This window comes from Neophocaena asiaeorientalis, unplaced genomic scaffold (genome assembly GCF_003031525.2).
Source record: "Neophocaena asiaeorientalis asiaeorientalis breed wild unplaced genomic scaffold, Neophocaena_asiaeorientalis_V1.1 scaffold160, whole genome shotgun sequence".
Taxonomy (NCBI): Eukaryota; Metazoa; Chordata; class Mammalia; order Artiodactyla; family Phocoenidae; genus Neophocaena; species Neophocaena asiaeorientalis.
The window spans coordinates 3757802-3785265 of record NW_020175675.1 but is presented as its reverse complement, the minus strand read 5'-3'; positions in this window follow the sequence as shown (position 1 = coordinate 3785265).

The window sequence follows — 27464 nt, the reverse complement described above, 5'->3', positions numbered from 1 at the left end:
GTATAGCGGGAATTAACACAACATTGTAAAGTCAACTATACTTCAAGAAAATAAATTAAAACAAAAAACTCTTTCAGGGTCTGAATAATAATCATCTTTCAGAATTGAGCCTGAATTTACAGCTGAACTTACAAATATATCTTTCTATCTCAAAATATATTTTATAGAGGTAAGTCATTGTCTCAGTTTTTGTTGTTACTTATAAGATTATGTTTTGATAGAGTTTGTATGGAAATACCATGTGGCATAACTGCCTATTTCACACCCTGGGAGGTGGGAAGGGTATAAGGACTCATCATCAACACAGATTCTCATCTGATTCAACTAATTGGCATTTCAGTCTCATAAGCAACATTTGAAATTTTTACTGCAAGCAACTAATGGGATGAAGAACAACACAAGTAATCAAATCAAATAAAGGCGTCTGATGGAGTGGGATCCCAGGGTCCCACCCCGCAGCTTTTTATGGAGAATTTTGTTTTCATGGAAAAGCCAGAATTCTGTAGGGATGGAGCTTCATGATCAGCAAGTAAAGAAAAACCTCTATGTATTATTAATATCAACACACAAAATAATATAACTGCATTACACATTTCTCAATTCATAGCATGTATGAACATGTTTTGGGAAGGTTACTGAAATTCTCTAAATCACTTTGATATCCTTAAGTTTCTTAAGGCATTTATCAAAACTCCACTTCTTTGTTGCTTGAGTCAGTAAAAATCTGACTCAACTTCTATTTTAGGTCACAGATTTTTAATGGAGTAAACCAGGATTTCCTTCATAATGAAACTACAAGGCCTGCACTATACGGCAATTCAGTAAACTCTGAATTATAGATGCTAAAATTCCTTTTGTCAGTTAGGAGCAGCGTAATTCTTTGTTGGGAGCAACATAATTGCAGAATTTTTCTTAAGAAAAGGAGAATTTATTAAAGCATCTCATGGGCTCACAGAATCAATAAGAGGCTGAAGGACTAGGCTTGGGAAATAAGTAGAAACCAAATACCCCTGGATCAAGGGTGGGAGTGGGTGAGGGGGCAGGACCATATTTGCCTTTTGGTTGGACCCTGCTGCCCCCTTTATTTTTGCCTGTTCAGGACCAACTGAGAGCTACCAATCCTCTTATTTTTAGTTTTTTTGAGGAACCTCCCCTACTTCTGGGTATATAGTTAATGGAGTTGAAATCAGGATCTCATTAAGATTTCTGCACTCCTACATTCACTGCAGCAATCTTATTCACAATAGTCAAGATGTGGAAGCAACCTAAATGTCCATCAACAAAGGAATGGATAAAACATATGTGAGATATACATAATGGACTATATTAATCAGTGTTAAAAAAGAAGGAAATCCTGCCATTTGTGACAACATGAATGAATGTGGGAAACATTATGCTAAGTGAAATAAGTCAGACACAGAAGGACAAATGATACCACTTACGTGAGGAATCTAAAATAGTCAAATCACAGAAGCACAGAGTAGAATGGTGGTTGCCAGGGGCTGAGGGGAGGGGGAAAAGAGAAGGTGTTAGTTAAAGGGAACAAAGTTAGACTTATGCAAGATGAATAAGTCCTAGAGATCCTCTGTACAGAATAGTGTCTCTAGTTAGTAACGCGGTACTGTGCTCTTAAAAATTTGCTAAGGGGATAGATCTTACGTTGTGTTCTTATCCCAAAATAATAATAATAAGAAGAAGAAGAAGAAGGAGAAGAAAAAGGGTGGAAGAAAAAAACAACCACCTGTAGCACAGAGTGCAGGTCACAACCCCACTCTCTGCAGGTGAAGTGGTTTCCACAGTAGCAGGAAACATGCTGCCTCTCAACAGGAAATCACATCCGGGTTAATTCCGCAGAGTCAGGGGCGGGTGGGTGCTGGATAGTCGAAAAATAACAAGCAGAGTTTCCCAAATTTACATCTCTTCATGTACATGAAACAGGCTGGGACCTGGGAGCCTTTGCTGCAGTGCTGCAGTGCTTGCACCTGGACAAATGTCTCTTAGAGCAACAAAATGCAAAGAAACTATAAGGGACTAAAAATAACTGCGTGTATGCACAGTTGGGGCAAATTCTGGACAAAAGATACAAAAAGACCCAAAAAAACCCAACTGCCACTTCTGAAGAGCTAGAAGCAGAAACGGGGGTCGGGAGCAAAGGCAGGGTTCTGTGCAGGCCCCCTGCACTCAGCACCACCAAAGGGGTGGAAAGACCACATAAGCCACCCCTCCAGCCCAACCCTGGGACACACCACTACCTCCCCCCCCATATAAGGAACCAGCTGCCCCCACCCCTACCCCCAGGAAGCAAGCAAGGGAACCAGTTGCTTGTTCTCACTTCCCCTGCTGCAGCAGGGGTCCCAATAAAGATTTGCCTGAATTTCTTGTCTGGTCTCTGATCAATTTCTATTGATTAAGGAGGCCAAGAACCCTGGTCAGTAACATACACACTTCAAATTCCAGAAATTGTAAGTCTTGCTGAATACAATTATCTTTCAGATAAGAAAGGGTTTCCACCCATTCACCAAAGGCAGAAAACCTCAAGTCTCCGCATCCAGCCCCAATCCTAGGATCTCTGGATGTTGTCTAATCCTCCTCTAAGACGGTCACAGGCACATCTACATCATCAGAAACCCACAGAGTAATGGTGAATGTAACCATCACTATAGTGGTCTATATGAAATGGTTTGACAAGGGAAAGGGATGGGGGAGGAAAATGAGTTATGGAGCATGGAAGGAAACATGTAGGCATGTGCTTCTGCATCATTCGTGATCTTGTGACATCCCTCAGCCACTCTCTGCTCCATGGTCACCTTGTTCTCAGCCAGCACCAGGCTCGTTGGTGTCTTCACTTGGTGACATGATCCAGACCTTCAATTCTGAAGGAACTGAGACCTTCACAGCCCAGCCAATGTGGTGTTGTTGCCTCTTGAATTTTCATAAGATATAGATGAAGGGAGGCAGGACACAAGATCCCTTTGATCATCAGAAAGGATTTCTCCCACCCATCCCATAACACTTTTTTCCCAGCTTGCCTAGTGATCAGCAGAGACCAGGATGCCAGGGGCAGCATCAGCTTTAATTCAGTGGAGCCACTGTTGTGCCAGCTGGTGGATGCATCCCTCCTATGGGTCAGGCAATCTCTAAGTAATCAGAGTCTCAACTTAGTGACAGGAAGAAAAGGGTTTGTAAGCAGGTCATTAAAGGGTTCACAAGTGAAAGTGGAAGTGGTCACTAGTTCAGAAGAATAGTCAGGTCCTATAAAACAATGTGTCATAGAAATGGTCAAGATGTATATATACACACTACTATATGTAAAATAGATAACCAATAAGAACTTACAGTATAGCACAAGGAACTCTACTCAATACTCTGTAATGACCTATATTGGAATAGAATCTATAAAAGAGTGGATAGGGCTTCCCTGGTGGCACAGTGGTTGAGAGCCCGCCTGCCGATGCAGCGGACACGGGTTTGTGCCCCGGTCCGGGAAGATCCCACGTGCCGCAGAGCAAGAGTGGATATATGTATATGTGTGACTGATTCACTTCACTGTACAGCAGAAAGTAACACAGCATTGTAAATCAATTATACTCCAATAAAAATTAATTAAGAAAAATAAATGATACCAATTAAAAAAAAAAAAGAAAAGAAAGATGTGACCCAGGGTACTGCTTCTGCCACTGAAGAGCTCTAGCTCAGCTGCCCTGGACCCACTCGTATAGCTGGACAGGCCATTGCTGCTGCCTGCTGTGGTGCCCCCCCCATCCCCCAAGAACTCCACAACTGCAGTCACAACAATAAAATCCGACTGCTTCTTTATCTTTTCCCCACTTGTTCCTGACTCTCAGTCTTGGGTTGCAGGATCCCAGTGGCCGAGCCCAAGGTTCATGCCCTCACACTGGCTGCCAGGGGCACCAAGAAGGGAAATCTGCTACCTTCAGTCATTCTGAATGAGTTGATACACCTAATTGTTGTATTTTCATGTCTTCCCAGACAAAAGCTGTCAAGGAACAGCTGTTGTAAACAAACTCTATTTAGAGTATAATTAAAGAACCAAATTAAAAAAAGAATCCTAAGCTTCAGTTAAATAAATAAATAATAAACACATACATACATATGTACATACATCAAAAGAAGAAGAGAACGTAACAGTTTATCCTCCAATTGACACATGAATACATTCCTTACTTTCAGCAGGTTCACAGAAGCAAACAGAGACCCCGAGAGACTCAAGCCCTGTGCTCTCATTTTTCCTTTCTAGTGCCGATGAAACAGATTCCAAAGTGCTCACATGGTTAATTATTGGCAGAACTAGAGTGAAGATGCCACACTAAATATTGAGCTTCCTGGGAACACCATCCAAGCCTTACACATCCACTGCAAGTCACACAGTGCCTGTCCCAGAGTCAGCCCTAAATATTTTATACTAAATGACTGAGTCCACACACTTTCCAATATATTAAGCTTTATGCACCTCCATTAATAAGCATTTCACAGTTAAGGTTTGAATTTTAGACTTCCATTCCCCTCACCTCCTTAATTCCATGCTAACTGAAAGATAGCACCTTGAGAACACAGGAATTCTAGACATTCTGGTGGTTCAAATCATGTTTCAAAAGCAGAATTGTTGCAGCTTTTTTTCCTTCTTCAAATAACACTTGGCACAGAAAAAGCATATGGATGCAGCACACTGCATTTTCCCCTGCCAGCAGCTCGCTCATGGAGCATCTACTCGTGAAAACACAATTTTTAAAATTTATTTATTTATTTTATTGAAGTATAGCTGATTTACAATGTTGTGTTAGTTTTAGGTGTATAGCAAAGTGATTCAGTTATATATATATATATATATGCACATAAACATATATATATTCTTTTGCAGATTTTTTCCCATATAGGTTATTACAAAATATTGAGTGTTTTTCCCTGTGCTGTACAGCAGGTCCTTAATACCCAGATGGATAACCACTTATAGGTATTATAAGGATACCATTCAAAATAAGGAACAGTAAGTGACTCCTTCACATTAGGTCAGGCAGAGTTTTCTCATTTACTTTTTAAGTGGTTTTTATTGATTTTGTTTTGTTCTGTATTGCTTTGCCTAAGAACTAGTGGGACAGAATCATTGAATGCGTAAGCTGAAAGGACTCTGGACTAGTCCTCTAATGGAACAAATGAAGAGAACTCACCCAGAGACCAAGGACCTGGCCAGCACTCCTATCCCAGGGCTTTATCACCACCACACATGGTCTCGGGGGCCACATTCATTGAATGCGTACCACTTGGTCTGTATCGTATTTGATTTTACAGAGAAATAACAATCACCTTTTCCTCCCTATTGCAGAATGTATTCTTGTGACTTTGATAGTGAGATTGCATTTAAAAAACATTTTTAAAGCAAATCTTTCCAAGTGTGAATATGAATATGTGGATGTTTTTGGTCTTGTACGTTCAATAATATGAAACTATAATGACTGAAAGAGTATAACTAAAGTGGGAAAGAACACTCTCTTTTCTCCCTAAAAATGTGTCTGAATCATTGGGCTTATAAAAGCCTGGAATCACAAAAGTCGTTGATGAAAAATATGACTGGGATAGCTCCAATTAGATACTTTCTAAAATATTTGTATTTCCTCTTTCTCAAGTATTTTAAGCTACAGAGTGGCTCCTTAACTGTAATAGGATTCATTGAAGACTGACTCTTCAGAGATGAGCAGAGCCCAGCCTGCCCTCAAGCACATGTGTGGGAGAGATGCTCTCAGTTCAAGGCAGGCTCTCTGCGCCCTAAAATCTGGGTAAAGCTGCGCAATGCTATGAAGGCAACTTGTGAGGAAAGAGAGGGGAGTGTGCAGGAAAGCAACAGAGGCTGGCTCTCAGGGACGATCACGGTTCAGGGGCCACATAGTCTGGGTTGGGCCTGGTCCCCAGTCCTGAGCAAACTTGGAAACATCACGAAATCTCTTCAGAGTCTCTCAAACACTATGTCACTGTGAAGTCTTTAAATTCTATACCAGCTCTGTAACTCTTTATTTTCATCGCTTAATCCAGGGGTCCCCAACCAGCTGTCCGAGGCCTGTTAGGAACCCGGTGGCACAGCAGGAGGTGAACAGTGGGTGAGAGAGAGAGAGAGAAGCTTCACCTGCTGCTCCACGCTGCTCGCATTACCACCTGAATCACGCCCGCCACTGTAGCTCACATTACTGCCTAAACCATCTCCCTGCTTCCGTGGAAAAAATGTCTTCCACAAAACTGGTCCCTGGTGCGAAAAAGTTGGGGACCGCTGGAATCGGTTTGCCACAATTTACCATGTTACCTCATGTAATTCTCATTAGGTTTCAGCAGCTTTGGACTTGTCACTTACCTTGACCTCAGAGCTCTACAAAATTGTTTAAATTAATGAAAAATCCTATAGACCATGATATCATGTATCTTAAGAGACTGCCTTTCTGCTAATGTTATTCATTGGTTACTAGACTTATCTACCTGTGGTTAACCTATCTCGAAAGTTAGCAAATATTATTCAGCAGAAACTAATGTTTCTAATACAGTGTGTCAGAAATTAAATTTCCCCCAAGATATAGTCCGTAATACAATTTTTGCTTCTCTTATTATGTTACAAATGATAAAGTGACTGCCTGAAAGTTGAAGTTGTCTTGAACAGTTTAGCACCGTCAAAAAAACACTTCTATATAGACTTTTTTCTTACTTTAACACATTACTTTTTTTAATGATTTCTTCTGAAATAGTTATATACTGACAAGAAGTTGCAAAAATAGGACAGTAAAGTCCCAAGTAATCTTCATCCAGTTTTCCTAATTGGTTACATTTTATGTAACAATAGGATACTATCAAAGCTGGGAAATTGACATTGCTACAAGGTATATGTGTGCCATATTATCACATGTGTTGCCACCACCAAGATCAAGATACATAACTGTTCCATCACCACAAAGATCTCCCTCCTGTTACCCCTATATAGTCACACTTACCTTCCTCCCACCCTGGCCCCCCACGCACCATCCCTAAAACTTGGCAACCACTTATCTGTCTCCTTTTTTGTCATCTTGAGAATGCTATATAAATGTATTCATATAATATATGACCTTCAAACACCAACCTCCAAGGTTGGTTTCTTTCACCCAGCATGTTTTTTGAGATCCATCCAAGTACTTGCATGTAGTTAATACTTCTTACTGTTAAGTAGTGTTTCATAGTATTAATGTACCATGGTTTGTTTAACCATTCACTTATTCTAGAACATTTTGGTTGTTTCTAGTTTGGGGCTATTACAAACAAAGCTGCTAGAAACAATCATGTAGAGATATTTGCATGGACATAAAATTTAATTTCTCTGGGATGAATGTATATGATACTTTTGAACATTTTCGGAAAATCAGTATATATAATTATGTGGCTCTGCTGCTTCTTCTGTCACTGAAAGAAAAGGATGAACTTGGTGATTTGAATTCCAGCTCAACTGCCACATAGATGACCATGTGCCCTGAAGGAGACCACTGTGTCCTGTAACTACAGGGCTGGAAATCAATCACAGAACCTCATCATGCAACTGGTTGAATTACAATGCAAGGTGAACTCCCAGTTTTGAAGGGCATCTACTGTTGAATCAATGTGAGGGCATTGATTGGGAAACAACTGGATCCTATAAGTTGGGATGGGGACCTGTGGGAAGATCCTGATGAAGCTGGGGATATTGAGCCCTTAAATTGTGATGAATCTTTTTTTACCAGTGGTATTGGCCTCCCCAGCCCCAGCAGAGATGGCTTCCACAACCCCAGTGGAAGCGTCCTCTCTAGATACAGGGTATCAGCCTTTTCATCTCCTTCTGAGGGGATTAACCCTGCATTGCCTGAGGAAAGGGTCATAGCCTCCCCTGACACAATTGTCATGTAACATAATTATTAGTCTCTTCAGGACCCACCTCTATCACCCCACCTTACTTCTGAACCTTTAACTAGACTCAAGCTCAGCAGGTCCCTAAAGATGGGATACAATCTGTGACTCATGAGGAAGTGCATTACATTCCAAAATAATGACTTTCATTTTCTAAGTTACACAGACAAAATCTTGGGAAATGTGTGGGATTAGGTACTAAAGGTGTGGGATAATGGAAGAAGGAATTCCTTATAAGGTTCAATGAGGCTGAATTTATGGGCTCACTAAATAGGGCTTCTGCATTTAATGTTGCAGCTTGAGGAATTAGAAAGGGCTCTAGCAGTTTGGTTGGTTGGTTGGCTGAAACACAGGCCAAAAGGTGACCCCCCATGAGTACACTGGAAATGCTGGACCTGCCTCAGTTTAATCTAGAGAAGAACTTCAGAAGCTTAGGGATAGAGGAATGTTAGAGTGGATTTGTCACTTAAAACCTGCTCACCTGACTGGGGGGTTCCAGAATTTTTACCTTCCATCAATACTGTGAGGAATAAATTTATGAGAGGATCCCCAATATCCTTTGTGGACAAAGAATGTCACCTGCCATACCAGTAAACAAAGGATGTTGCAGCCATCAAGCCATCAGCCACTGCAGCCATCCCTGATAGTGCACCCTGAGGGGATTTAAGACATAGAAAAACAGGATACTGGCCCTAGATAGGTTAGGTGCATATCAAAGGAATAATTTTATTAAGCCCAGATTCTTACATCTTCCCATACATAGAAAAGTGTTAAAATCATTAACTTGAGATGTCTGGTTTTCCTTTAATTAGCAGTCAAGTTTTGATGTTTTATTTCTTGGGTTTTTTTTTTTTTTTTTTTTTTGCAAAACTCCTCTATATTCTGTTTCTCTTTGGAACTGTCTCTAGAGCTATCTGAGAGGCTGTATCCCAGGCTTAACTCCTCAACTGTGTTCCAAATGAAACATAATTTTCAACTTTTAAGTTGTGCTTTTTTTTTTTTTCAGTTGACACCTTGAATACTCTATGGTTGCTTTCTCTGTAGATCAGACCTCACAGTGGGAAATGCAGTCACTGCCTAGGGAAACCTAAATGCAAAGAGGGTAATTGAATCCTGAGGTGCTAGGGGCCAAGTGGCAATATTCAACCACTGAGGGCAAAGTGGACATGGTTACCTTAATGTACAGCAGAGTCAAAGCAGCAATCAGAGTAGTCTGACTCATGCTGACTTATGGTGTTGATTAATTGATCATGGTGCTCCTAGAAGTGAAATAGATAGGAAGCCTACTAAATTTGTACTTATCTGTATAAGCAGAAAAGTTCTAGGTCAAGGGAATAAAAGTCGAACCTAAATCATAAAAACAGAGAGTCACATCCCCTCAATACATTCCTAGACATGAGACAGTTTATGGATCCCGAACCCGTGGAATGAAGGCAAGGCTGGGTCCCATTGAGGAAGGACCCCAGTGCGCTACTGAAAGTTTATATTGTCAATTCTTGCCGCAGCCTCTTCCCCAGAATGATGTTTGGCCTTTTACCAGAGTAGCTGTGCATTGGGGAAAAGGAAATTATTAGACCTTTTGGAGAACAACTGACTCTGGCTTTGAAATGATACTAATTCCAAGAGACCTAAAACGTTGCAGGGGCCCAAAAGTCAGAGTAGAGGTTATGGAAGTCAAGCGACTAATGGAGTTTTAGCTCAGTTAGCTCAGTTCTGTCTCATGGGCCCAATGGTTCTCCAAACCAATCATGTGGTTATTTCTCCAGTTCTGGAATGTATACTTGGTATAGACATATTTAGCAGCTGGAAGATTCTCCACATCTGTTCCCTGACCTGTGGAGGGAGGGTTATTATGATGGGAAAGACGAAGTAAAGGCCAGGAGAACTGCCTCTACCTAGGAAAACAGTAAATAAAATTTAATACCACGTTCATGGAGGGACTACAGAGTTTACAGCCAGCATCAAGGACTTGAAGGAGGCAGGGGTGGTGGTTCCTACAACATCCTATCTGGCCTGTGCAGAAGACAGATGGATCTTGGAGAATGATGGTAGATTATCATAATCTTAACCAGGTGGTGACTCCAATTGTAGCTGTTGTTGCAGATGTGGCTTCAATGCTTGAGAAAGTTAGCACTCACCCTGGTAAATGGTATGTAAGTATATGTATTTGATCTGGAAAATACCTTTTTATCCATCCCTGTCCATTAGGCCCACCAGAAGCAGATTGCTTTCAGTTGGCAAGGCCAGTAATACACCTTCACTGTCCTACCTCATGAGTATATCAACTTTCCAGCCTGATGCCATAATTTAGTTCGCTAGAAAATACATTTGACTCTCACTTCCATAAGATATCACACTGGTCTATTACGTTGCTGACACTCTGCTGGTTGGATCTAGTGAACAAGCAGTAACAACTACTCTAGATTTGTTGATAAGGTATTTATGTGTCAGAGGACAGAAAATACATCAGACAAAATGCCATGGCCTCCTACATCAGTGAGACTTCTAGGGGCCCAGTGGTATGAGCCGTGTTAAGATATCCCTTCTAAGGTGAAGGATAAGTTGTCGCCTCTGACACCTCCTACAACCAAAAAACAGGCACAGCTCTTAGTGATTTCTTTGGGTTTTGGAGGCAACATATTCCTCATCTGGATGTGTTACTCCAGACTTTTTTATGAAGTGACTCCAAAAGCTGGTAGTTTAGGATGGAACCCAGAACAAGAGAAGGCTGTGTAACAGGTCTAGGCTGCCGTGCAAGCTGCCTTTGCCACTTGGACCATAAGATCCAGAAGATACAATAGTGTTGACATGTCAGCAAATAAGGATGCTGTCTGGAGCCTTTGGAAGGCCCTCATAGGTGAATCAAAGCACAGGCCTTAAGAACTGTGGAGCAAAGCCCTTCTATCATTCCAGTAACTAGTCTCCTTTTGAGAAACAAGAGGTCTGCTGTGAACTTTGTAGAGACTGAACACTTAACCTTGGGCCATCAAGTTACCATGTGACCTGAGCTGCCCATCATGAACTAAGTGGTATCTTAACCATCAAGCCATAACAGAGGACATGCACAGCAGCACTCCATCATCAAATGGTTATGGTATATATGTGATCAGGCCAGAGCAGGTCTTGAAGGTACAAGTAAGTTCCATGAAGAAGTAGCTCAAAGGCCCACAGTCCTCACTTCTGCTGCACTACCTTTGCTCTCCCAGCCTGCCCCTATGACCTCAAGGGGACTTCCCTACTATTAATTGACAGAGGGAGACTCAGGCAGGCCTAGTTTACAAATGGTTCTGCACAATATGCAGGCACTACCCAAAAGTGGATAGCTACTGCCCTCAGCCCCTCTCTGAGACATCTCTGAAGGACAGTGGTGAAGAGAAATCCTCCCAGTGGGCAGAACTTGAGGCCATGCACCTGGCTGAGGGAGAAACACTTGGAAGGAGAAATGGTCAGACACGCTGGGTGGACAGGAATTGAAAAAAGCATGATTGGAAAGTTGGTCACAGAGAAAATTGGGGAAGAGGTATGTGAACAAATTTCTCTGAATAGTTGAAAAACATGAAGATATTTGTGTCTCATGTGAATGCTCATCAAAGGGTGATCTCAGCAGAAGAGGATTTTAATTATCAAGTAGATAGGATGACCTGTTCTGTGGAGACCAGTCAGCTTCCTTCCGCAGCCACCCCTGTCATTGCCCAATGGGCTCATCAACAAAGTGGCCATGGTGACAGGGACTCAGGTTAGGCATGGGCTCAGCAATATCGACTTCCACTCATCAAGGCTGACCTGGCTACAGCCACTACTGCATTCCCAATCAAAAAGAATCAACCAGCAGCAGAGACCAACAGTGAGTCCTCAATATGGCGTTATTCCCCGGGTGATCAACCAGCTAATCAGTGGCAGACTGATGACACTGGACAGCTTTCATTGTGCAAGGGGCAGTATTTTGTTCTTATTGGAATAGACGTTTGCTCTGGGTACAGATTTGCCTTTCCTGCATGCATCACTTTGTGCAACTACCATCCATGATCTTACAGAATGCCTTATCATTGGCATGGGATCCTACAAGCATTGCTCAAGATCAAGGAATACATTTCACAGCAGATGAAGTGCAGCAGTGGGCCCTTGGTCATGGAATTCACTAGTCTTACCTGAAGCAGCAGCCTTGATAGAATGGTGGAATTGCCTTCTGAAGACTCATTTACAGGGCTGGCTATGTGACAATACCTCTGCTTGTCCCAGGGCAAGGTTCTCCAGAGGGTTGTAGATGCTCTGAATTAGAGTCCAATATATGGTCCTCTTTCTTCCATAGCCAGGATTCTCGGGTCCAGGAATTTTAAGGGACAAAAATGAGAATAGTTATTTTCAACTCTTCAGTATTATCCCTAATGACCCACTATCAAATTTTTGCCTTTTGTTCCTGAGAACTTATGCTCTGCTGGTCTTAGTTCCAAAGGGAAAAAATGCTTCCACCAGGAGACACAGCAATGATTCCAAAGAACTGGGAGTTAAGACTAACACCCAGCTACCTTGGGCTCCCCATGCCTCTGAATCAACAGACAAAGAAGGAAAGTAAAGTGTTTGTTGATACAAGGATATTACTTGCGGACTACTCTTCCACACTGAAGTAAGGAAAAGTATATCTGGATATAGTAGATCACTTAAGGCATCCCTTAGTATTACCATGTTCTTTGATTAAGCTCAGTGGAAAACTACAACAACCCAGTCTAGGCAGGGCTACTAATGACCCAGACTATTGAAGAAGGAAGGATTTGGTCACCCACCAGGGAAGAACCACGATCTGCTGAGGTGCTTGCTGAAGATAAAAAGAATACAGAATGGGTATAAGAAAGTAGTTACAAAGACCAACTATAACTGACCAGTTAGAGAAATGAGGACTGTAATTGTCATGAGTACACCATTTTTTTTTTGCTATGAATATATTTGTGTTAAGTGTGTATTTGTTTTTTCTCTCATATTCCCTTATTATGTAACATAAGTTGTATTGATTTTATATCATAATATGTAAGTACTCTTAATTTTACATTATCGTACTTTAAGCTATATCACAAGGATTTACCTCCTCTTCTGGGGATAGGGTTAGTGTATTTTGATTGGACTCAGAATTGTTGTATCATATTAGGTGGAATTAAGACCTTGTTATTGTCTTATTGGGGGATTAAGTAAGGTTTGAGGAGATGCATATGGATGTCATGTTGACACAGGGTCGACTTATGATGATTAGTTACATGTGTCTACTTGACTGGCTATGGGGGACCCAGATTAAAAATTATTTCTCGATATATTTTGTGACGGAATTTCCAGATGAAATTAACATTGAAATTGGTGGACTCAGTAAAGTTGATTGCCCTCCCCAGTGTGGGTGGACATCATCCAGTCTGTTGAGGGCTTGAATAGAACAAGAGCTGGGGGAAGGAAGAATTTGCCCCTTTTTCCTACCTCATGGTGTGAGCTGAGATATTTCATCTTCTCCTGACCTCAGACTGGAATTTACATCACCACGTCCCCTGGTTCTCAGGTCATTGGACTAGGATTGAATTACATCACTAGCTTTCTGGGGTCTCCAGCTTACAGATGGCAGACTGTGGGATTTCTCAGCTTGCATTATCATAAGAGCTAATTCCCTGCTACAAACACATGCATGTATTCTATAGGTTCTGCTTCTTTGGAGAATTCTGACTAATACAACATGTATCCACCATTGTAATATCACACAGAATACTTTTACTGACCTAAGAATCCCCTGTGCTCCACCTATTCAACCTACTCATACTTTCCTCCTCCCAAACCCCCAACAACCACTGATATTTTTACGGTCTCCATAGCTTTGCCTTCTAAAATATCATATAGTTAAGAATTATACAGTATGTAGCCCTTTCAGATTGGTTTATTTCACCTAGTAATATACATTTAAGTTCCTCCATGTCTTTTCATGGGTAGTTTATTTCCTTTTATTGCTGAATAATTTTCCATTGTATGAATGTGGAACAGGTTTTTGTTTGTTTGTTTTTAATTCATCCATCTGTGGAAAGGCACCTTGGTTGCCTCTAATTTTTGGTAATTATGAATAAAGCTGCCACAATCATTCATGTGCAGGCTTTTGTATGGATGTAAATTTTCAGCTCTTTGGGGTATATACCAAAGAGTGTGATTGCTGCATTTTATGGTAAATGTATATTTACTCTTTTATTAAACTGCCAAACTGTCTTCCAAAGAGTCTGTACCATTTTGCATTCCCTACAGCAATCATGAGAGTTCCTATTGCTCTGCATCCTCACCAGCATTTGGTGTTGTCAGTGTTCTGAATTTTTGTCCTCTTCATAGCTGCACAGTGGTTTCTCATTGTTGTTTTAATTTGCATTTCTCTAAAGACATAAGGTGTTGAGCATCTTTTCATATGCTTATATATTTTATACCTCTTTACTGAGGTGTCAGTTTAGATTTTTGTCCACTTTTCATCAGGTTGTCCTTTTTTTTTTAGTGGTAAGCAGTAAGAGTTCTTTGTATATTTTCATACCAATCCTTTATCTGATTTGTCTTTTACAAAGTTTTTCTCCCCATCTATGACTTGACTTCCCATTCTCTTGATATTCATATCTTTTTAAAGGTTTTTTCTTTTCTTTGTGTGTTATTTTGAATAATGTATATTGCTTTTTGTTCAGTTAACTAATTCTTTTCTGCAATGTCTAATCTACTGTTAATTCTATGCAATGTACTTTTAATCACAGCTATTTTAGTCTTAATCTCCAAAACTTTGATTTGCTTTTTAAAAAATACCTTCCTCTACCTTCCCTCCTGTAGCTTCTTGAAAATATGAAATATAATTATAATATCTACTTTAGTTTTGTTGTCTACTAGTGCTTTAATTTTTCTATTTCTGGGTCAGTTTTAATTAGTTTTTTTTCCCCTTCATTGTGGTTCTATATTCCTGCTTCTTGATATACCTGGTAATTTTTTTATTGGATGACAGTCATTGTAGCTTTTCCTTTTCTGGTGCTAAATATTTTAGTATTTCTGTACATATTCTTGAACTTTGTTCTGGGATGCAGTTAAATTACTTAAAAATAATTTTATGCTTCTGAGTCTTGCTTTTAAGCTTTTTAGGTGGAACCCAAGTAATGTTTAGACCATGTTAAGGTTTTCCCCACATTTCAGGATTGAAAACTATTCTGAATACTCATGTATTAAACAGTTTTCCATTCTAGCTGGGAAGACCAGGCTTTCTTTTTTTATCCTCCTTTGTGAGTGTGAAGAACTTTTTCCTTCTGATACATCCAGGTGGTTCTTTCCCTGCCATGAGTAGTGTTCTTACATGCATATGCCCATCTGTACTCATAGGCTTCTGTAACCTAGTTTCCATTCACCTATCCTGCTTCTCATCCCTTCATTCACTCTTCCACATTCACAGTGGGGCTTGTTTAATTTCTAGAACAAGCCTGGCTCTTTGCACACAATATTTATTGCTTCTGCTTAGAATGTGCTTCCTCAGCCTGGCTTGATGGGCTCCAAAATGGCATTCAACTCTGAACAGGAATATCACCTTTTCTTATGCAAGTAAAGTTCCCCAATTTTCTCTCAAACACTGTTTCTTGCCTTCAAATCATTTTGTGATTCAAAAAAACTTGTTCATGTGTTTTTTAAAATTTTGCTTTCCTAGGCTATCTTACCCAGGAGTTGATAACTACATGGGAACAGAAACTCTAATTTTTGCTCACCACTGATTCCTCATGTTTTGCTTAAGAGAGCACTTGGAAATATCTGTTTAAATATTGATCTTTGACATGATCACTGATTAGAAGTCTGCCTCTATCAACTATTGCACCAATGTATGCTCTCTATTGTTTGGTTTGTACTACCAACATACTTATGGTTTATAATAATATTTTTATAGGTTTATTATAATATTAATTTTCTACAAACTCATCTTCCAGGATTTGTATTCAGTAATGATAATTAACTGAAAGTCTAATTTTATATGTGAGGTTCTGTTGCTTTTCCACTCATTTGTTACTGAATTTTAAATATCATATGTTGAAATAACTTTGGTAATTGCAGAACTACATTTTTCCCAAAGATACTTTGATATTAAACACTAATAATACATCTTCCCTTTTTTCTGATTCTGATGAAGAATCCTATCATTGAAAGGCTTAGTAAAGAAATTTCCAAATCAATGAAAAAACTTGTAACTGAAGTTTTAAAATTTAAGAAGTAATTTTCTGGTTTAATTATGTCACTATTCTCAACATAATATCTTCCTATCATTATTAAATTTATTATTTTAGGTGTTAATGTATAGTAGAGATTGACTTTCACATGGTTCTGAAAAGTCAAGTTGGCTTAAAATATCTATCGTTACTATTATTATAATTTAAGTGCAAGTAGGTTAGGAGAACATGGATTCAATATCATATATATAATACAATTTAATTAGTGGGGAAATATTTGGCAAATACTTAACTAGTCACCTGTATTTTTTAGCTCTGATATCCAAATGGTATTTTTTGCTGGTTTTTCTGAAGAAAGAGAGAAAATCCTTAAAATGAAAAGCATTTTTTCTTTTTTTTTCCACAACGGTGAAGTATGCCATTTAAGAATTATTTTGACATTGAGGACTGCTTGATTTTAGGCAACAATTATACATTTTATTTGATTTTACTGTTATGAAGTGATATTTAAATTACTCATCAAAATGAGTACTACACTGTACTGCACTCAGATGAAAAATGCAGCCATGATATTCATCTGCAATGCAGACCTCTCATTTTGCAGAAGACACAGCTTGCCAATACTGACTGGGTCATTTTTGGTTGTATCAAGACATAAACTTGAATGCAATCTTGATTCTGAAAAGAAAAGGAGAACACAGAGAAAACTGAGCTGAGTGAATCCTTTTTCCTCCCTAAAGGAAGAAAAATGTGTTGATTTCCAATCATTTGTAAAAGCAAATAAGCAAACACTTCTCATTTTACAAAATGAAACTAGATGGACCTCAGATGCACACAGGAAAGGGTCTGATTTTGTGATAATTCAGGACTGTTAATCTAAAGACTTTCTTCTCTTTTCAAAGTAATCTCTTCAGTAGGCTACACATTATGCCAAATATTCTGCCACGTCTCAGAACTCACTTTGTATACACAGATAACAATTCAACTGTAAAATCTTACATTGGTATATATTACTATTTCATATGATGTGAAAATGTTCCAAGTTTATGTACAGTTTTGAGGATTTGACCTGTCTCCTTTAAAAGTCTGTGAGGATTTTAAGAGGAACTCTGAGCCCTTCTTTTCCACACATTCTTCTGAGTGTGTTGTGGACACGCAAGTACCACGCTGCCACAGGCCCACAGTTTCCTTCCCCTGACACGGGTTTAGAGTCACCAACTTATGCTGCATGTCTGGCTCCTGAAATAATCTGAGTTGGAAATGAGATTGCCTTCAATCCTTGTATTTGACAGAGGAGAAAATTAAAACCAGATTGTTTAAGGGTTTTCCTAAGTCCTGATAATAGGACTGTTTTATGACTTTCATAGGTTTATTAGTTTCCTTTGGCTGCTGTAACTATTCTCATAAATTAGTACCTTAAAACAACAGAAATTTATTATCTTACAGTTTTGGGGGTCAGATGTCTGAAGTGAGTCTTCTGAACTAAAATCAAGGTGTCAGCAGGAGCCTCTGGGGAATCTATTTTCTTGCTTTTTCCAGATTTTACTGAATGCCCACATTCCTTGGCTCATGGCCACATCCTCAACCTTTGAAGCACATTGCTTGCACCTCTGCTCCTGTCATCATATCTCCTCCCTCTCTCTTTGACATCTGCTCTGTGTCATAAGTACCATGGTGATCACACTGGGCCCCCTGGGTAGTCCAGGATCCTCTTTCCATCTTAAGATCCTTAATGTATAAAGTCCCTTTTGCTGTGGAAGGTAACAGAGTCACTGGTTCTGGGGATTAGGATGTGGGCATCTTTGGGGCCATTATTCTCTCTAACGTAATGAGCACTTTTGCTTTTGGACCACTTCCTTAATTTAAAATATTAAAAATTATATTGTAAGACTACCTTAGTATAAAGACTAATATAATTCAAGATAATTTTTTATTATATACTCATTATTATTATATTCATGTGTTCTCCTAAAAGAGAAATTTTAAAAGAAATTAAAATTTAACCAGGCTTCCCTGGTGGCACAGTGGTTAAGAATCCGCCTGCCAATTCAGGGGACACGGGTTCGAGCCCTGGTCCGGGAAGACCCTACATGCTGTGGAACAACAGGCCCGTGCACCACAGCTGCTGAGACTGCACTCTAGAGCCCATGAGCCACAACTACTGAAGCCTGTGCACCTAGAGCCTGTGCTCTACAACAGGAGAAGCCACCACAATGAGAAGCCTGAGCACCACAACAAAGAGTGGCCCACCCACAGCCGCAAAGACCCAACACAGCCAAAAAAGAAACAAACAAACAAACAAATAAATAAAATTAAACTACTTCATTGACCTACCTAACTTCATGGATAAGTAGGCCTTGGATGAAAAATTTTAAAATGCAACACAGGTTTTTGAATTTCCATTTCCTTCTTTACACTAAACCTTTTAGGCCTAATTTGGAATTTCAGAATAAACTGTGGTGTTAATTGCCCACTGATTTGGAATGTGCTGCCATTTATGGCTCTTGATTCACTGGGCAATACAACATTTTGGCTGATGTCTGCTGTCATTGATGTAGCTCTTAGACAAAATCCAGCAGCCACCCTGGTGAGATAGCCATCACATCTGCACAATCATTTCCTCACCAGAAAATGCTTTTCCCAAGAGATGTGCAACTTAATTTCCTGCATCCCACATTCTTTTGTTCATTCTAGCTTATTTGAAGATCCAGGAGGAAATTTATTTTACTCTGAAGTAAAAATCTACCTAAAAGTTCCTTCTCCAAATTGCTGGTGCACCCTTTAGCACATGGCATGAAAGAAGAGTCTGAGAGTTTAAGCTTTGACTTTGGGACTATTAATGGTGGCACATTGATATCAATGTCTTCCCCCAGTGAAGGGGCAATGAGATAGTCCAAGGCCTAAGGCTGCATTGGATCTCCTGAGCTCCCTGATACAGTTTTTTTTTTTAATTTTTAATTTTTATGCAATTTTTAAAGGTTACTTTCCATTTATAGTTAATATAAAATATTGGCTATATACTCCCCCACATTGTACAATACATCCTTGAGCCTATCTTACACCCAATAGTTTGTACCTCCAACTTCCCCATTCTCTATTGCTCCTCTCCACCCCCACTGGTAAACACTAGTTTGTTCTCTATATTTGTGAGTCTGTTTCTATTTTTTATATTCACTGGTGTGTTGTATTTTTTTAGATTCCACATATAGGTGATATAATATACTATTTGTCTTTATCTGTCTGACTTGTTTCACATAGCATAATGCCCTCAAAGTTCATCCATGTTGGTGCAATTGACAAAATTTCATTTTTTATGGCTGAGTAGTATTCCATTGTATTTAAATATACCACATCTTCTTTACCCATTCATCTGTTGATGGGTACTTAGGTTGTTTCCATATCTTGGCAATTGGAAATAAATCTGCTATGAACATTGGGGTGCATGTATCTTTTCAAATTACTGCCTTTGTTTTTTTCACATATATACCCAGGAGTGGAATTGCTGGGTAATATGGCAGTTCTATTTTTAGTTTTTTGAGAAACCTCCATAGTATTTTCTAGAGTGGCCACACCAATTTACATTCCCACCAACAGTATAGAAGGGATCCCTTTTCTCAAAATCCTCACCAAGTCTTGTTATTTGCAGACATTTTGATGATAGCAATTCTGACAAGTGTGAGGTGATATCTCATTGTGGTTTTGATATGCGTTTCCCTGATGATTAGCGATGTTCAGCATATTTTCATGCTGCCTGCTGGCCATCTTCATTTCCTCTTTGGAAAAATGTCTATTCAGTTCTTCTGCCCATTTTTTATTCAAGTTCTTTGTTAGTTTGTTTTTGATGTTGAGTTGTATGAACTGTTTATATATGTTCTATATTAAGACCTTATCAGTTATATTATTTGCAAATATTTTCTCCCATTTAGTACATTGTCTTTTTGTTTTGTTAATGGTTTTCTTTGCTGGGCAAAAGGTTTTAAATTTAGGGCCTCCTGGGGAGGCAAGTGTTGGTTGTCGCTCACTGAAGGGGCAAGAACAATGATAGCAGAGACCCCAGGAAATATTTTTTTTGTTTTTTTGTTGTTTTTATTTTAAGAACAATTTTTAGATTAAAAAAATGCTTTCATATATTTTTAATTTTTCTATTTTTATTTTCCTTTTTTGTATTTTTTCTATTTTTTGTTTGTCATTTTGTGTGTTTGTCTTTGCTTTATTTTTTTAGTTTGCTTTCTGTTTTTGTTTTGTTAGTTTTGATTTTATTGTTTGTTTTGGTTTGGGGGTTCTTTGGTTTGTTTGGTGGTTTTCTTGTTCTTTATTCTCTTTGTGTGTTTTGTTTGTTTTTTGTTAGCTTTTGTTATTTGTCTTGGGTTTTGTTTGACTGTTTGTTTTCTTTTCCTTTTTTTTTTTTTTTTTTTGCAGAGCTGTGCAGATTGTGGGGTCTTGGTCCCATGGCTGGGGGCTGGGCTTGGGCCCCCAGGGTGGGAGCACCAAGTCCAGGATGCTGGACTGCCAGAGAATTCCCAGCCCCATGGAATATTAACTGGTATGAGCTCTCCCAGAGTTCCCCATGTTGGCACTGAGACCCATCTTGGCACTAAGACCCGGTTGCACTCAACTGCTTTAAAGCTCCAGTGCTGGATGCCTCAGGCCAAACAACCAACAACACAGGAACAGAGCCCCGCCCATCAGCAGACAGGCTGCCGAACATTGTACTAAGTTTATAGACACTCGAAAACACACCCCCTGATGCTGCCTTGCCCATCAGAGTGACAAGACCCAGCTCCACTCCCCAGAGCACAGGCACCAGTCCCTCCCATGAAGAAGCATACACAAGCCCCTGGAACAACCTCACTCACCAGAGGGCAGACACCAGAAGCAAAAGGAACAACGACCCTGCATCCTGCAGAAAGGAGACCACAAACACAGTAAGTTAAGCAAAATGAGATGACAGAGAAATATGTTGCAGATGAAGGAGGAAGGTAAAAACCCATAAGACCAAATAAAGGAAGGGGAAATAGGCAATCTACCTGAAAAAGAATTCAGAGAGTTTGTGAGGACTATTCCAGAGTGTTTGGTCTGAGCAAGGCAAAGTTTGCTGAAGTGAATAGCTCTCTGCAGACCTTGGAGCATTAGCTCCTGTCTGGGTAAAGACAATCTCCACATGGCAGTTGTGAAAGCCATAAGCAGAACTGCAAATTTTATCTTGCTTATCAGCACCAGCATCTTTATTTCCCAGATACAGTGCTGTATGAACAAAGGAGTTTACCTTTGCACCAACAGCTGGATGTCAATTTTTGGGTCACTAAGCTGTCTCTCCTGAAAAGCAACTAGTAGAAAATTACACTTTGGCTAAATTTGGACTGTATTCCTTTCATCTCCCCTTGCCTGGAAAAATATTGCAATTAATCCCTCACTGTTTTGTAGTATGTTATTTCTTTATTGGCTTATTAAGAGACATTATCCTGTATGCTATTAGCCTGTGAAATGATTATAATTCTCAGAGTAAACCTATGTTGAATAAAATAATGGCAAAGACCATCTCAGTCTGAGCACAATTTGCTTTGAAACAAAACAAGATGTGAGTTTAAAAATATTAATTATTTGTTTTATCTCAGAGAGAGAAAAAACTATCAAAACAGAAATTCTAACATGCTACAAGTTGTTCACCACAGCAGGAGCTCCTGTTTCTCATCCCGTCAGTAATATTATGATTAAAATAATTACATTCCTCTGTATTTTTCTATTTCTTCTATATTTTTAATAGCCTTATAAATGTATAATACTATTATTATTTTCCAGGACTAATATATATTCACTTAATTTTTCTTTGATGAAAATGATTGTTAATTTAAGGTCACACAACGCCATGATGAAAAATATAGGCATTTTAGTAGCCAGGTCATAATCATGTAATTATTTTTCTTGTGAAACATTCTAAAGTCATGTGAAATATCCATTCTTATAACATACCTATAATATGAGACTAAGGAATTGGTACATATAGGTCTACAACAATATTGGTTTGTCTTTTTAAAAAGTACACATTTACAAATAAAAAAGAAAAGAGGGTCAATTCATATAAGAAAAAGAGATAATTGAGAAGATACTGCTGCATGCAATAATTTTCACAAATATTAACATGGATTAACATTTTTCTTTACATAAATTGTATTATCAAGGAACAAAACAGACAACAGGAGGGAAGGAAAAAATATAGATCTATTAGAATGTATTTTAACTTACATGACTACCATATTAAAACAAGAAGATATAGTTATAGGTCAACCTGGTAATTCCATGGTAATCACAAATCAAAAACTGACAATAGATACACAAAAACTAGAGAAAAAGGAACACAAGTATCCTATTACAGAAAATGATCAAATCACAGGGAAGAAACTAAAAGAAAAAGAAAAGAACAGAGAAGAATTACAAAACAACCAGAAAACAAGTAATAAAATGGCCAAAAGTACATACCTATTAATAATCATTTTATATGTAAATAGAATAACTGCTCCAATCAAAAGATATAAGGTGGCTGACTGGGTAAATAAAAAAGGAACCCATCTATATGCTGCTTTACTCTGGAGGTAAAGACACACAAAGACTGACATTGAAGAGGTGGAAAAAAATTTCATGCAAACGGAAACAAGAAAGCTGGGGTAACAATACTCACAGAAAACAGAAAAACAAAATATAATTTATAATAAAGTCTAATACAAAATACAAATAATTGCATTATATAATGATGAAAGGATCAATAAAAAAAAGGATATAAAATTTGTTGACATATATGTACCTAATATAAGAGAACCTAAATATATAAAGCAAATATTAACAGACATAAAAGAGAAATAGACAATAATGGAATAACAGCAGAGAACTTTAACACCTTACTCACAACAAAGGACAGATCATCCAGACAGAAAATCAGTAGGAAAGTTGTGGTCTTAAACCACATATACTAGTTGGACTTAATAGATAGCTATAGAACATTCCATCCAAAAACAGCAGAATACACATTCTTTTCAACTGCACATGGAACATTCTCCAGGACAAATTACATTCTAGACCAAAAAACAAGCGTCAAAAAATTTAAGAGGATAGAAATTATACCAAGTTTTTTTTTTAACCACAATAGTATAAAACTAGAGATTAATTACCTGAAGAAAAATTGGGAAAAAAACAAACATATGGAGACTAAACAATATGATACGAAGAAACCAATGGGTCAATGAAGAAATCAAACAGGAAATCAGAAAATAACTTTAGACAAATGAAAATAAAGGCATAACTTCCCAAAATCTATGGGATGCAGCAAAAGCAGTTTTTAGAGGGAAGATTATAGCAATACAGGTCTACCTCAAAAAACAAGAAAAATTTCAAATAAACAACCTAACCTACCATCTATAGGGATTAGAAAAAAAAAAACAAAACAAGAAAACAATAATGATCAGAGAGGAAATAAATAAGAAAGAGACGAAAAACTTGACAAAAAATGATCAGTGAAACTAAGAGCTAGGTTCTTGAAAAGATAAACATAATTCATAAGCCAGGCTCATCAAGAAAAAAAGGTCGGCTTCCGGGAAGATGGCAGAAGAGTAAGACGCGGAGATCACCTTCCTCCCCACAGATACACCAGAAATACATCTACACGTGGAACAACTCCTACAGAACATCTACTGAATGCTGGCAGAAGACCTCAGACCTCCCAAAAGGCAAGAAACCCCCCAAGTACCTGGGTAGGGCAAAAGAAAAAAGAATAAACAGAGACAAAAGGATAGGGATGGGACCTGCACCAGTGGGCAGGAGCTGTGAAGGAGGAAAGGTTTCCACACACTAGGAAGCCCCTATGCGGGTGGAGACTGCGGGTGGCAGAAGGGGGGAGCTTCGGAGCTGCAGAGGAGAGCACAGCAACAGGGGTGCGGAGGGCAAAGCGGGGAGAGATTTCCGCACAGAGGATCGGTGCTGACCAGCACTCACCAGCCTGAGAGGGTTGTCTGCTCACCCCCCAGCGCGGGCTGGAAGTTGAGGCTCGGGCTGTGGTCAAAGCGCCAGGAGAGAACTGGGGTTGGCAGCGTGAACGCAGCCTGCAGGGGGTTAGTGCGCCACGGCTAGCTGGGAGGGAGTCAGGGGAAAAGTCTGGACCTGCCAAAGAGGCAAGAGACTTTTAATTCCCTTTCTGTTTCCTGGTGCACGAGGAGAGGGGATTAAGAGAGCTGCTTAAAGGAGATCCAGAGATGGGCACAAGCCGCGGCTAAAAGTGCGGACCCCAGACATGGGCATGAGACGCTAAGGCTGCTGCTGCTGCCACCAAGAAACCTGTGTGCGAGCACAGGTCACTGTCCACACCCCACTTCCGGGGAGCCTGTGCAGCCAGCCACTGCCAGGTTCCCGGGATCCAGGGACAACTCCCCCGGGAGAACGCACGGCGCGCCTCAGGCTGGTGCAACGTCACGCCGGCTTCTGCCACCGCAGGCTCGCCCAGCACTCCGTGCCCCTCCCTCCCCCCGCCTGAGTGAGCCAGAGCCCCCGAATCAACGGCTCCTTTAACCCCGTCCTGTCTGAGCGAAGAACAGACACCCACAGGTGACCTACACGCAGAGAGGGGGCAAATCCAAAGCTGAGCCCCTGGGAGCTGTGAGGACAAAGAATAGAAAGGGAAATCTCTCCCAGCAGCCTCAGAAGCAGCGGATTAAAGCTCCACAATCAACTTGATGTACTCCGCATCTGTGAAATACATGAATACACAACGAATCATCCCAAATTGAGGAGGTGGACTTTGGGAGCAAGATTTATGATTTTTTTCCCCTTTTCCTCTTTTTGTGAGTGTGTATGTGTATGCTTCTGTGTGAGATTTTGTCTGTATAGCTTTGCTTCTACCATTTGTCCTAGGGTTCTATCCGTCCGTTTTTTTGTTTTGTTTTGTTATTAAACTTTGTTCTTAATAATTATTTTTTATTTTAATAACTTTATTATATTTTATCTTTATTTTATTTTACTTTATATTCTTTCTTTATTTTTTCCTTCCTTCCTTCTTCCCTCCCTCCTTCCCTCCCTCCTTTCTTTCTTTCTTTCTACTTCTACTAATTCTTTCTTCTCATTCAGATTTGATGGAGAAATTAAAACCTTTACAGATAAGCAAAAGCTGAGAGAGTTCAGCACCACCAAACCAGCTTTACAACAATTGCTAAAAGAACTTTTCTAGGCAAGAAACGCAGAGAAGGAAAAGGTGAAGGAAAGAAATCATAAAAATCAGATCAGAAATAAATGAAAAAGAAATGAAGAAAACGATAGTAAAGATCAATAAAACTAAAACTGTTTCTTTGAGAAGATAAACAAAACTGATAAGCCATTAGCCAGTCTCATCAAGAAAAAAAGGGAGAAGACTCAAATCAATAGAATTAGAAATGAAAAAGGAGAAGTAACAACTGACACTGCAGAAATAAAAAAAATCATGAGAGATTACTACAAGCAACTCTATGCCAATAAAATGGACAATCTGGAAGAAATGGACAAATTCTTAGAAATGCACAACCTGCCAAGACTGAATCAGGAAGAAATAGAAAATATGAACAGACCAATCACAAGCACTGAAATTGAAACTGTGATTAAAAATCTTCCAACAAACAAAAGCCCAGGACCAGATGGCTTCACAGGTGAATTCTATCAAACGTTTAGAGAAGAGCTAACACCTATCCTTCTCGAACTCTTCCAAAATATAGCAGAGGGAGGAACACTCCCAAACTCCTTCTACGAGGCCACCATCACCTTGATACCAAAACCAGACAAGGATGTCACAAAGAAAGAAAACTACAGGCCAATGTCACTGATGAACATAGATGCAAAAATCCTCAACAAAATACTAGCAAACAGAATCCAACAGCACATTAAAAGAATCATACATCATGATCAAGTGGGGTTTATCCCGGAATGCAACCATTCTTTAATATACACAAATCAATCAATGTGATAAATCATAAAAACAAATTGAAGGAGAAAAACCATATGATCATCTCAATAGATGCAGAGAAAACTTTCGACAAAATTTCAGGAACAAGACAACATTGCCCACTCTCACCACTCTTATTCAACATAATTTTGGAAGTTTTAGCCACAGCAATCAGAGAAGAAAAGGAAATAAAAGGAATCCAAATCGGAAAAGAAGAAGTAAAGCTGTCACTGTTTGCAGATGACATGATACTATACGTAGGATATACTAAAGATGCTACCAGAAAACTACTAGAGCTAATCAATGAATTTGGTAAAGTAGCAGGATACAAAATTAATGCACAGAAATCTCTGGCATTCCTATACACTAATGATGAAAAATCTGAAAGTGAAATCAAGAAAACACTCCCATTTACCATTGCAACAAAAAGAATAAAATATCTAGGAATAAACCTACCTAAGGAGACAAAAGACCTGTATGCAGAAAATTATAAGACACTGATGAAAGAAATTAAAGATGATACAAATAGATGGAGAGATATACCATGTTCTTGGATTGGAAGAATCAACATTGTGAAAATGACTCTACTACCCAAAGCAATCTACAGATTCAATGCAATCCCTATCAAACTACCACTGGCATTTTTCACAGAACTAGAACAAAAAATTTCACAATTTGTATGGAAACACAAAAGACCCCGAATAGCCAAAGCAATCTTGAGAACGAAAAACGGAGCTGGAGGAATCAGGCTCCCTGACTTCAGACTATACTACAAAGCTACAGTAATCAAGACAGTATGGTACTGGCACAAAAACAGAAAGATAGATCAATGGAACAGGATAGAAATCCCAGAGATAAACCCACGCACATATGGTCACCTTATCTTTGATAAAGGAGGCAGGAATATACAGTGGAGAAAAGACAGCCTCTTCAATAAGTGAGGAAAATAATAAGGAAAACTGGACAGCTACATGTATAAATATGCGATTAGATCACTCCCTAACACTATACACAAAAATAAACTCAGAATGGATTAAAGACATAAATGTAAGGCCAGACACTATAGAACTCTTAGAGGAAACCATAGGCAGGACACTCTATGATATAAATCACAGCAAGATCTTTTTTGACCCATCTCCTAGAGAAATGGAAATAAAAACAAAAATAAACAAATGGGACCTAATGAAACTTCAAAGCTTTTGCACAGCAAAGGAAACCATAAACAAGACCAAAAGACAACCCTCAGAATGGGAGAAAATATTTGCAAATGAAGCAACTGACAAAGGATTAATTTCCCAAATTTATAAGCAGCTCATGCAGCTTAGTAACAATAAAACAAACAACCCAATCCAAAAATGGGCAGAAGACCTAAATAGACATTTCTCCAAAGAAGATATACAGACTGCCAACAAACACAT